A 14,377-nucleotide genomic window follows, 5' to 3' on the forward strand; every position below is an offset into this window, starting at 1 on the left:
TCATTTTTTGTAATCACTCATTTTCTTTTATTTTGAAAGCCTCATATTCAGTGAAAAGTTGGGAAATTTTGAACTTTCATACTTGGGTAGTACCTTCATGTGCATTTACCAAAGCATCCTAAATTTATTTGGTAGTTGTACAAGTTGACACCATATTATACTTAGCAGGACCAAGTCCACAAACCAAAATATTTTTGGCCTTTACATTTTCCTTAAGGCAATGAGATCTTCAGGAGTGAATTCACATCTAACCTGTTTTACTTGCTCTTCATCCATTGTCTTCATAGGAATTATTGGTCCACAGTAATCTTATCCCATAATTCATAATCTTCTACTTGAAGATACATTTTCATCCTAGCTTTCCACCAAATAAAGTGTGAGCCATCAAAGAGTGGGGTCGAGTGATTGACTGTCTTTTACTGTGTCCAATAGGTGGTGCGGAGTTAATCATGATGATCTTATCTTAGGAGTTAATCCTTTTTAAGATAACCTGGCTCTGATACTAATTGATAGAGTATGCAACCTACTAATTAATGTATGTTCCAACTAAGAGTAACCTATGAGTGAAACAAGTTATCTAACCTGTTTCAACTATGTGGTAAACAGTATAAGTAAATGAGATAGTGATTTTCACGTGAAAAACACCTAACTCAAAAAGGTGTAAAAAAATACGACATGTACCTCTACAGGATTTCACCCCAAACTTTACTAAACAATTTTGAGCCTCGACAAACAACAAAGTACAAGACTTAGGTAATCTAGAAATTATAAACTCTAACTCCTAATCAAACACAACTCACAAACCTCCCAAGGTATGTGATCCCAAGTCTTCAATTTCCCTAACTTGAAAATAATAATCCTAATTTAGTTAATACTTCACTGAACCTTTAATTACTTCAAGGTTACAACTCAAAACAAAACTTAATATATAGAAACTAAGACTCCTTAACTTTCTAAGTATTAGAACCAGGTTCAGCTACGTGTTCCTTCAATCTTCAAGATATAAACTGACAAGTCAATTTTTCAATTATTTTTTTACTTTATAAGTGTGAGAATAACTGTACAAGTAACTGCCTCTATTTAAACACAACTCTCCAAAGAATTCTTTATCAGATCAGACTTTTTCATCAATTCAAAATCTTATCTTGTTAGAGTTTTATTATCAGTAAAACTTCTTCTTCAACTCAACCTTCTTATCTTCATGTGTTGTATTCAAACTCAACCTTTTTATCTCCACATGTGATAATCAAGTACAGTTTATCAACTGTACTATCTCTTCTTCATTCAGATGCAAGCACTCTTATCTTTACATATCTGTGATCTTTTTGTGGACTATCCTTCTTTTGCTTGGGCTTAAGTGAACCATTTCAACTAACATGTTTCAGCTATTTTGTCAATTACTAAAACTTTATGAACTCCAACACAAAAGATAACTGGGAGTAAGTTTATAATTTTAGTCATACATGTTGATGATATTTTACTTGTTTCTAGTGATTTAGGCATATTGCAAAAGACAAAAGACAAAAGACTCTCTGTGGACTTTGAATTAAATTATATAGATGAGCTATGTGATAGGGATAAAAATAATTTATGATAGATCACAAGGATTATTGAGACTCTCTCAGAAAGGTTATATCAAAAGAGTTCTAGAGAGATTTAACATGAATAATTGTTCAGCAGAAAATATTTTCATTTAATAAGGGAACATTTTTTTCTCATTTAATATTCAAAAAATAATATGGAATAAAAATAAATGGAGTCAATTTTGTGTTCTTCTATTGTCAAAGTTTAATATATGTTCAAATTTGCACAAGATCGATATTAGGTTATTGGTTGGACGCTACAGAGGAACCTAGGAATTGATTATTGGAAAGTTGCGGAGTAATTCTTCAGGTACCTAAAAGGAATAAACGATTATATGTTCATGTATATGAGATCCAATCACTTGGAATTTACTGAATACTTGGATTTAGATTTTGTTTGATGTGCTGCCACTAGAAAGTTCGTGTTTGATTATTTATTTTTATTACCCAAAAGAGCAATCGTGGAAGAGTGCTAAACAATCTATATTTGCTACAGCAACAATAGAAGCAGAATTTGTGACATGTTTGAAGCCATAATTCATATGTTATGTCTGTAAAACTTTATTTCATGACTTTGGACTATTGACACCATTATCAAACCACTGGAAATTTATTATAATAATGTTGCAGCAGTATTCTTCTTCAAGAATGATAAGTACTCAAAAAATGTAAAACATATGAAATTAAAGTACTTTACCATCAGAGAAGGATTTCGAAAACAAAGAGTGTCATTTGAGATTATTTGAATTGATCTTATTATTGCACCAATTAATGAGGATATATAACAAAGACATTAAGAATATGTTTAGAGAATGAGTCTTGATTATTTTTATCATTGATGCATTTATGGTGTTTTGACACTCCGAGCTCAATTATGTGTTTCTGATATACAATATTGAATATCATGTTTCTCATAATGATGTACCCATTAATGTTTTTGAGATGTTACAAGTCTTAATGAGAGATTATTGAAAACCATAATGTTATATGTTTTATAGCTTAGGAACCTAGCACGATAAGTTGGTAATATAGTACTCTTAGAAGGAATATGTAGCATAAAATTATGTATGACTGCCATAACTAACATTTAGTAATTTGTCACATTATTGTATATATGACGGGCATAATAGAAGAGATTTATTTTATGTGCAACTAATGTTTATGTCATTAAATATTAATACTATTTGTTTATTGATGTAAGTGGGAGAATGTAAGAATTATTATTTTACTTATGGCCCAATTAATGTAATATTCATAATTAATATTTAATAAAGAATAGATTTCGTCCGTATATCGATTGTTTGATTGATGTATCAGATTAAGTCTTACCAATTGTAAGGGGTGCGGATAACTTGTGTGGTAAAATAGATCTATTATAAATACAATGGATCTATTTTTATTTTTGCGTGGATATTCTTAACTTCTCTAAATATTTTTATTTTTATTTTTATTTTGAGTTTATTTATGTTAGTTTTATCGATATTCATATCTTGGGGGGTGATTATATGATAATTGGTTAAATGTTTTACTATAGTATTCTTTATTTTTTTTTCCCTTAGTTTTTGTAATTCTTCTATATTATTTTGAAGGTATTATAAATATTCTATATCTTTTGTTTCAAAATATCCAATTAGATTATCTTTCTTAAGTTTTTCTAATAATATTATTTCTTCCATATTTTGTCTCCAATATTTTAAATATTCATAGTCTATTATTTTATCCTGTAGTAATTGCAGAGTTACAAATTTTGTATAATAATTTATCCTAATTGTACTGTAATGTATATCTAATTCTAGATTTTCAATGCTATTTATTATTTTGTGTTGTTCTTCTCGCAGCGAGTTTTTTAAATTATATAAACTATCACATGTACTTTTTTCTAAATTTTTTAGGGTTTCTTCTATCCATATTAATTTTTCTTTTAGATTCTCCATTATTTTTCTAATTCGGTTTCTATAATTAATTTCTTCATTTAGATTATCTTGATTTTCTCTAGTTTTTCTAATATATTCTAACATTTCTTAATCTGAATGATATCCATCTGAGTAATTATCCAGGTATAACTGTTCTATCCAATTTATAGTTTCAATTTCATAGTCTAATACTTTTTCTAATATTATTCTCTTAATATCTATAATTTCTATATCTCTAAGTATATATAAGATTAATATTTTAAGATTATCTATCATTTAAAATTGGTTAAATACTTTATTATAATATTTTTTAGTTGTTTGTTTTAATCTCATTAATTCTTCCATATTTTCACTAAGAAATTGTATGTATTTTATATCTATTTTCCAAGATTCTAAATACATAATTTATCATAATTAGTATGTGGGTTTGGTATGTAAGTATTTATAAGAGTAGTTTGGTAGGTGTGGTATATAATTAATTCTAGTCATAAAATATCTATCAAATATTTTTTCCAATGTGATTTTTCTTATATCTACTATTTCTATATCCTTAAATACATATAAAAAGAGTATTTTAAATTTATCTACCATTTCGTCAGATAAATAATTATCCATTTTTCATAAAATTGCTATTTTCAAAATATTCCCTTCAATCATGCACATAAAAAAATATGATCACTTTAGATTGCTATATACTAGATTATTCTTAAATAACATATTCTTCGGTCACTATTAGCATGGTAATATGGATACTTTTCCCTTAAACAGCGCCTCTACTCTGGTTACTCCCCTATCATGGCTTTTTTGCCTCACCGGTTTTACCTTTAGGATGGCATAGTTCTTAGGGATTTTTCTCCTTTTCCACTTTGCTAATAAACTTCTTAGCATGCTATTTTTCGAATAATTCTACTATAAAGCAACTAATGTGAACTTATTTTATCATATCATGATTGTTAGAAATTTATGAATTTAGCTATTCATAATAGTAAATGAATATATCTGTTCTGGTAGTTTTGATAATTCTAAGCTTTGTTCCTCTATAGATTTTTCCATTGAAATATACCTAATAATCAAATTATTTCTGGTATACAAGAGAGATTTTTTTGCTTCAATTGTATGAAGGCTTGTCCGTCATCTGAGTGAATGCTCTTCCATTTATAATACTGAAATCGAACATTTTACACTGTTCTAACTTTACACGTATCTACATACTATTCTTAGAAAAGACTAATCTTTTAGCTAAAGTCTTAAAAACTTAAAAAGGTCAAAAAGCTTATAGTAGGCTAATAATGGTACCTAACCTAGTAAAGACTAACTATACAATGTCTTTTACGTAAAAGAAATCAAAAGCTATAATAATTCACATGTTGAAAACTATAAGTCATATGTCCTTTTTCATATCTTTAATGACTTTTATTGATTTTTTGATAACTTTGTCTTCGTTTCTTTATCCGTGGTTGATTTTTCTTTGTTGCTGTATCTATCTTCTTTTGCCGTATCTGCTATTTTTCTGTCTTTTTTTCAACTGGCATGCTTATCTTCATTCTAGCTGTACATGTGGGATAATGTTATCTTCTCTATTACATTTGAACATTGATGGTCTGGGTATTTATGTCCAATTAATTTGCAATATCTGGTTAATAATTCATCTGAAATAAATTTTTCTCTAATAACTCTGGCGATAGGTTTCTTTTCTAGATTGAGTAACGTCAAGATCCATTGCCTAACGTCTTCCATATCTGCTTCTCGTAGTTCCTTTGAATTTGAGTATACTATTACATTACCTCTTGAATAATAACTCCATATAGGATTTCTGTTGCGATAAGTGTTTGCTAACTCTTGAAGAATCGTGGATAGTCCGATAATTCTCTTATTTGCATACAAATTTGGTATCTCAATTCTAGGTATTTCTGGTTGTTGAGTAATATATTCTAGTATAATCATATCTCGGGCATTCCTATTTTTACAACTTGTATAGGTGATTTAACTTCACCATACAATATCTCTGCTAGTGCTGTGTAAAATTTTATAAAAAATAGGTTACCTTTGGTTATTCTTTTAAAAATATTAAATGAGTCATATATTTCTGGTATAGTGGATATTTCATTTCCGTCTTAGGTATATATGGTACTAAGTAGTCCATATTCATAACAGGTTTTAACTAGACTTGGTTTGGTTTTGGGTAAAGCAATTAGCTTATTGTATCCGGTTAGCTTCTGGGTTATGTAATTCGTATGTGGTTCTTGGATGTTTATAGCTCTCGGATTGGTATTTAAGAAGGTTTGTATTTTATAAATATTTTCTATGTATGTTCGGGCTGTATAGTTGTAGGTTTGTTTGTCTTGGTTTAAACTATCTCGGTATGTGGTTGTGGGGGTATGAACATAGGATGTTTTGGTGTATTTGGAATAAATGGTTTATCAAATAGCCTGTTTAGGTTCATATTTGTGTTTTTCCTAACTCCTTTGCTTGTACCTGCAGAAGTAGATTGATAAACGTTATGGGTTTTATGGAGTGTCCCAACGTCTCCTTCTAGCTCTAAAATTTATATGTCTTCTGATCGACATAGCTCTGCACACTGCTGAGTTAGCTGATTTATAGTTATAGACTTCAGTTTAACTTCATTAGTCTTTAGCTTTTCTATTTCATTACCCATACTGTCCACTTTTATTGAAAGCGTAGTTAGGGTATTGAATATTTTTTCTAGGGTATCCTCTTCTATTATATCAGTCTGTATAGCTTTGTCTTGATATGTAATCTGCAATAACATTTTTGTTAGTACTAATTACTTCAATTGTAAATGTGAAATTTAATATATTCAAGACTAGTCTTCGAATCTCTTTTGTTGTAACTGAATTTTGTATTTTCTTTGTTAGCCATCAACGTACCTGTGTATTATCTGTTCGTACAATAAACTTGTTATATACAATATATGGCTCAAATGCTAATAAATATTTATATAATGAACATAATTCTTTTCTATTTATTTCCCACTTTATTTTTGTTTCATTAAACGTACCTGAGTAGTATCTACAATGATGTTCTAATTTTTCTTCTTCATGTCTATATTTAAGTACTCCTCCATAACTACATTCACTAGCATCTGCTTCTATTATATATATAAATTTCTATTTTCGTCTGGAAATTGTAATTTTGGTAATTCTTTACAAAGTATTTTTATTTTCTGAACTTATTTTTTATCTTCTTCGTTATAATTATATTCTACATCCTTTTTTTTATTTTTTCTGTAAAGGCTTTAGATTTTCTGCTAATTTTAGTATATATTCTCTTACTTGGTTTACTAATCCTAAAAATGATTGTAATTTCTGTTTTGTATCTAATTCCTCTTTCGAATTTATTATTTTTTGTACTATATGTTATTGCATTTTTACTTCACTTTTATCTATTTGTATTCCTAAAAAATCTATCTGATTTTTCATAATTTCTGCTTTCTTTTCACTAAGACTTATTCCCGATTTTTCTATTATATCTGTAAATTGTTCTAATAATTTTAAATGTTCTTTTTTAGTTTTTGTAAATAATAGTATATCATCTATGTATAATGTACAATTAGGTAATTGTTTAAAATAACTATCCATAAAATGTTGATATCTACCTGGTGCATTTTTATATCCAAATGGTAGTACATTCCATTCATAAAATCCTTGTGGTACCGTAAACGTGGTTAATTCCTTAGATTCTTTTTCTAACTTTAAATGGTAAAATCCTGATTTACAATCAAATTTACTAAAGTCATTATATCCTTGTATTTGTCTTATTTTTAATATCTTATTTGGTATTGGGTAATTATATGTCATAGTTTTTGCATTTAAATTTCTATAATCAATAATCATCCTACTTTCTCCTCTTTTTTGTTCACTATGTTTATTTAGTATAAATGCTAGGCTATTATGTTTACTATTACTTTTTTGTATATATTGTTTTTCTAATAATTTTTCTATGTGCTGGGCTATTATGTTTACTATTACTTTTTTGTATATATTGTTTTTCTAATAATTCTTCTATGTGCATTTTAAATTCTTTTAAATCATCAAAATTATATGTTAATGGTTTTCGAATTATTATGCTATTTTTATCTATCAATTCAATTTTTATAGTAGTTTTATATTTTTCCCATCCTTTTAATGGATCTTCGCTATATAATTGTTCTAATTTTTTCTTAATTATTTCTATCTTATTTATTGCAAATATAGTTATTTCCTTTTTATTTATTGAAAATACGACTAGTTCTATTGTATCTTCAGTATTTTTTATATTTTTTAATTTTTGTGTAATTTTTTCACTCCCTTCTATCCAATCAGTTTTCTTTCTTATTTTATTAGTAATTCTTTTTGCTCTTACTTTCTGGTTACATGGTGTTGTAAATCACCAATCCGTTCTAGTTATTATATGTAGGTATAATTTATCTAAAAATGGTATTCTAAAAGCATATCTTTTAATGTTAGTTCATAATTATAGATTTCTTCTATTGTTAATATTTTATCTCATACTTGTGTTTTTACATTCTTAGCTTTATAAGTAATTAAGCTTCCTTCGTTATTAAATTCTTTAACTATTATTGGTGTTTTTAATTTATCCCATTTACTTTTTGGTAAACAGTTATATCTACATAAATTAGTTTATGCTTCTGTATCTATCATAGGCGTATAATATCTATTGTAATACCCTTCTACTACTATCTTCATTAATACATATATTTTCATATCATGTTAAAACTCTTCTTAAGAATAATTTCTCTCTGTTGTATATTATGGATAATTGTGTATATTCTATATTGTATGGTTTTACTTGTTCTAGCCATTTTATTCCTAATATTATGTCTGTCTTTTGCATTTCTTCCTTTACTTCAAATTCTATTTTTATTTTTCTAACTCCTATTGTTATTTCTTTTTTTGCTATATTTTTAGTGTTTATTAAGCTTCTTGGTAGATCTGGACATATATTATTGTCAGATTTTATTTCCTCATTTTTTATTAGATATCTTGCTATATAATTTTCTTTTTGTCCTGTATTTAAGAGTATTAAATATTCTTTTTCATTTATTGTTCCTGTTATGTAGTATTGATTTAAATTAGTTGTTGAACTTGTTTCATAACTTGTTCTTTTTTATTACTGATTTTTCATAAGCTATTCTTTTTATTGTACTTATTCTATCATTTATTATTTCTAAATTTTCTTCTATTTCTATGTTTCTATAACTATAATCATTATTATCAATTGTTTTTATAAATTGTTCGAAAGGACTTTCTATTTATATTTTGTTAATTTTATTTTTTCTCGTTATTTTATATTTTGTTGTTAATACATATAGATTTTTACATCTTGCTGTAAATATTTTACTTCCTGGGGTTAGTTTATTCCTGATATTTTTCAATATAATACTAATGATTTATCTATATTTTTATTTGTTATTGCTACTGAATAATTTGCACTTATTATAAATTTAAATTTTTGTTATATTAAATTTCCTTTTATGACAGTTATTATACTTTTTTCTATAGGTTTTATAATTCTATCATCTGCTAGGTATAATTCTATTGGTGTATCTATTCCTTCTCCAAAACATGTTTTTATCAATATCTCTGTTCCTCCAAGGTGTACATATTTTATTGGGTCTTTTCTTTTGATATCGTTTATTTCTTTATTAATTATTCTTTTTGTTACTAGTGGTATACTAGTTCTTCCTTTTACATATCTACAATCTATTACATGTTCTTTTTGACTTACTACGTAGTATTCTTCTTTTCTTCTACTAAATATGTTTTTTATTGTTGGTATTTTAAATATTTTTTCTACACTTAAATCTAATTCTTTTCCTTTTATTTCATCAAATATATGACTATCAAATATTATTTTTTGATCTGTTCCTTCTTCATTTAAATATTCTTCCTTTGTTATTATTTTTATATCTTCTTCAGTTATTTGGTTTATTCTTATATCTTCTTCAGTCATTTAATTCATCTAATTTACTATCTATTTCATTATCTGTTTCATTCTCTGAAATTCTGTATATACTATCTTCACTTTCTAATTCGTAATCTATATAATCTATCTGCATATATTCTGTATTTTCTATTTTTATTTCTGATATTTGTTTATTTTTTGGGTTTTTAGGTTATTTACAATCTCTAGCTAAATGTCCTAATTTTCCGCAATTATCACAAGTACATTCTTTTATAGATTTCTTTTTCCTATATGGTCTTTTATGTTTATAATTTTTCACATAATATCTTTTTCTTGGTTTCTTATATTTATATTTTGATTTTTTGTATTTCTTATATTTCTTATGTCTTTTTCTTTTCTTATAATATCTTTCTTCGCATTCAATTGAGGTGCTATTATATCTTTGCAACATGTTAAATTTCTTATTAATGTTTTTTTCATTTTTATTTCTTCTCTATATTTTTCACATAGGTTTCTATACCATTGTTGTAAAAATTTTATTCTTGCTCCTAAAATATCTACTATTTTTGTTTCATCCCAACTTTTTATTATTTTTGAACTAAATGGTTCAGATAATTTATTAAAATATAATTTTCTTATTTCTTTACTTTCTTCTGTATTATATGTTCCTTTATAATAATATTCTTTAAATGCGCAAGTATACTTATCTATGTAACACATATTACATATTGCTAATTTTAACATTAAATTTTTATTTATATGTTTCTCTTCATTTTGTTCTTCTTCTGTTGTTGTCATGCTGCTAAATTCGTTTTTTTATAGCTATTTCATATTTTTTTTAATAATTCTATAGGTGTTAATTAGTTGTAGTTGTTGATAATGTTTCTTCTGTAGGTTTGTCCGTTCTTAATACCCTTTTACTATTTTTAGTTAGATTTGAAAACCATAATTTCACTGTTCCTATTAGTGTTCTTTCTATATATTCTGGTGCATCTGTTACGTTTATATTATTATCTAATAATTGTTTTGTCATATATCCTATCCATAATTGTATTTTTTTCTGTATCTATAACACAATCTAAGTCTAAAAAGTTTTAATTTTTATTAACTATTTGTTTTGGTGTCTATTTGTCATATTCATCTTTTACATTATATCTTTTAAATTTATTCTTATAATATGTAGGTTTTCTTATTTCTGATGTTCTAGGTATTAGATTTTCATCTTTTTTTTTTTTTATCAAGAGTATTTATTTCTGTGTTTCTATTTTCTAAGTTTTCTTCATTAATTACTTCTTGTTTTTCATTGATTTCTAAATTTTTTGTATTTGTTAAGATTTCTGTATATGTTTCACTATCTTTCGAATCATAATTATCTGTTTCTTCAACATCTATTGTATTTATTTCTAATTCCCTGGTTTTTATTTCTTTATTGCTTATTTCTAATTTTTCTTTAAATTGATTTATCTCATTTAATAATTTTTGTTCTTTATTTTTTTCTTCTTTTTCTTTCTGTCCTTTTTCATACAAATCTTTTAGCATTTGTAGTTCTTTTTCTAATTCAGCAATCCTACTATTTTTAGTTTCTTCTACTTTTTGTATTTCTTCTGTAGTTTGTTGTTTTATTTTTTCTATTTCCTTTTTTCTATATATTTCTTCATTTTCTTAATCTATTCTTACCATAGTTGTCAATTTATCTTATAATTTTAATTCTTCTTTTTCTAACATTAAATATAAATGTTTACCTATTTTCTTATACCTTCTTCTTAGATTACAAAATACTATTTTTATTTTTAATCCTTCATGGTTTTTATATATTTTTCATCTATTATAAATTCTTCTTTTGTTCATTTTTTATTTAATTATTAATAGATCATGTTGGTATGTATATTCTAGACTATCTATTGTCGATTCTAAATTTGATATTTCTTCTTTTTGTGCATTTATTGAGTTTTTACTAACTCCGGCAATTATGTTATATTGTAGTCTTTCTATCCTTATTTTTAATTCTTTATGTTTTTTTAGATATTAGTTGCTTTAATTCCTTATATTTTGATAATTTTTATACGTTATTCATCTAACTAATATTTTGGAGAATATATAAATGTAGTTTTATCAGATAAGTCATAATTAATAAATTAATCAAATAAATCCTCCAAATATATATTCTATATATTTTCTGTGAAATATTTTTTTAAGATCATCGTAGTCAAGATCTTGATGTGCGTTAAGTTTAAGTTTACAAGGATGTCCGATGATCAAATCGGAACCAACACAGATCAGCGTCCAAGAGGTCTACAACATATATATATCTATATATATATATATGCAAAAAATTTTACTTGTTAACCTAGGACTTCTAAGTCGATATGCAAAATTTGCTCAAACTACCTTATATTTATATCCAAACTATTATTGAAAACAAATGTTAACTACTGTAACAGCATATTCAAATAAAAGCAATGCAAAACTATTCTTATTTGCAGACTAGGAAAGAATTTTAAATTCTTTATTCATTCATTATGTATTTCGTTTAATATAACTTGTCCATTAAAATAACTTAATGGGTCTCGTAGGTAATGTAGTGTCATTGTAAAATTATACAACTCTTACAACAAAGACGAATTTTAATTGAAATTAGCTTAATTGATTTTTGAAACACCCACTGGCGATTGCTTGGATAGTCGTTTGAGGACGAAGACTCTTCTAAAAGAGCTTTTTTCTGAACTGATCTACCATGTCAAGGACGAAAATTCCTTTTGAAAGAGCCTTTGACAATCAACATAGAGATAATATTGTGTGAAAAATAATTATGAGAATTAATACGTACCTTGAACCTAATTCTAATAAGTCAATGGTCAGTCACATATCATAAGTCTTTCTTTGCGGATGCACAACCATACTGGAAAAAAGAAAAAATATTTATTTGAGTTGTTAGATAAATAACATAGAAAAAAGTGTTAAGGATGTATAATTCCTCATTGAGAAGGAGAGAGCAAACTGACAATTGCTACACAGCAGATAACATTAATACATAAAATTATAACAAATAATATTAATACATAAAATTATAACTAATTTTTTTTCTCATCAAACTACTTTCTATTAGTTATAAATAAACACAGAGAGAATTATATATAGATACATCATAACATCAAGAAGAGAAGATATCAAATTCATAGCAACAATATTGGAATAGAGAATCACCAATAATATTGAGGAATAATTTTATAGTGAGGAGCTATACAGTCTTATATAAACAAAGTTGAGAATAACAAAATTTAAAGCCTCCCAAAAAAAGCCAACTGAGAGAAAATCATGTTGCAGGCGTAGATATTTTTGGTTTGAAGTTGCTGCGTTATTTTTTTAGGGGCCTAATATCTATAATCTCTTTCTCTCTCTTCTCTCTCTATATAATCTATATTTATATCTATAATATATATTTATAATCTATAATTTATATCTATATCTATAATTTATAATCTATAATATATAATATATTAAAAGTGGAGTAAATTCCTTAAACTGTCACTGAAGTTTTACAAACATCCCACTAATGTCACTTATGATTTTTTTTGGACAATAATATCATTGAACTCTATAATTATTCCAAAAAATAAAAAACTAACAGAAATGTTAAAAACTTAACAGCATGACCCATTTGACTATATTTGATCCAACACTTAATTATCCATAACCCATTTGACCCCAACTTTAGATTAAAAGAAACGTTTTTTCTTCCTTATTCCATCATTAGAAAATACACGAACAGCAACCGATTTTTATGCTGATCGTGATCAGCAAACACAGGTCTCTGCCTTAAAACTCGACCAACACTGCTATGTTGAATCATCCACTGAAAATTCGAGTGAACTTGTTACCAATTCACCTCCTATTATTGTTGCTTTCTTTGCTGACGGAACTCCCATGATGCATCAAGGTTCTGATTGATGTCGTCCATACATGTATCATTCTCCTGATGAAATATCACTCGTCGGATAACAATTCCTGATCCACTAGTGATGTTACTGATCTGAAGCACAAGTTAAGGAAAATTAAAACTGTAAAGCTGGGGCTGGATTCAAAAAGCTTGGAATCATATAATACTATCTAGTGACTGCAGCCAATCAAATTTTGTCGAAGTCGGATAAATTAGTCGAAATGATGGAGATCATGCCTAGAGGAGACTTGAAGGAAGTTCTAATTGTTTGTGCTAAAGTAAGCCTACTAGCGCTGAGCTCTTCTCGTACATACACTTGCTTTATGAAATCTGTCCGTACTTTAAGTTTGGATATTTATCAGCAAATGGTGCACTAGTTGATGCCATGAAAAATGACAACTCAATTCATATAATCGATTTTCACATTGCTCAGGGTAGCCAATTGATCACCTTAATCCATGCTCTTGCAGCCCGGCCCTGGTGGAACCCACGAATCCGTATCACAGGGACTGATGATTCCATATCAGCTTATGCTAGAGGAAGGGGGATTAAAATTGTAGATCGGAGGTTATCAAGCGTTATTGCATCTTGCAACATACCTTTTGAATTTCATCCCGTGGCTGCTTCTTGTTCTGATGTTGAGATCAAGCATCTTAATGCTCGGCCTGACTCTCGTTTTGCACCATATGCCTAATGAGAGCATTGGAACTTAAAATAGCAAGAGACAAACTTCTGAGGATAGTTAAAAGCTTATCTCCCAAGATTGTTACTTTAGTGGAGCAGGAGTCCAACACTAATACAGTCCAATTCTTTCCTCGTTTTTTGGAGATACTGAACTACTACCGATGGTATTTTCTAATGATGGAATAAGGAAGAAAAAAAGTTTCTTTAATGTAAAGTTGGGGTCAAATGGGTCATGGGTTATGGGTTATGGATAATTAAGTGTTGGGTCAAATATAGTCAAATAGGTCATGCTGTTAAGTTTTTAACATTTCTGTTAGTTTTTTGTTTTTTGGAAT

The 14,377-nt window shown here is 27.1% G+C and overlaps 1 pseudogene; it reads left to right on the plus strand.

The window, feature by feature from the left end:
* The first annotated feature begins 11,665 nt into the window (after window positions 1-11,665).
* LOC107849018 lies at window positions 11,666-14,228 on the plus strand (annotated as a pseudogene).
* The last annotated feature ends 149 nt before the right edge of the window (window positions 14,229-14,377 follow it).

The sequence above is a fragment of the Capsicum annuum genome, chromosome 12 (genome assembly GCF_002878395.1).
Source record: "Capsicum annuum cultivar UCD-10X-F1 chromosome 12, UCD10Xv1.1, whole genome shotgun sequence".
NCBI lineage: Eukaryota > Viridiplantae > Streptophyta > Magnoliopsida > Solanales > Solanaceae > Capsicum > Capsicum annuum.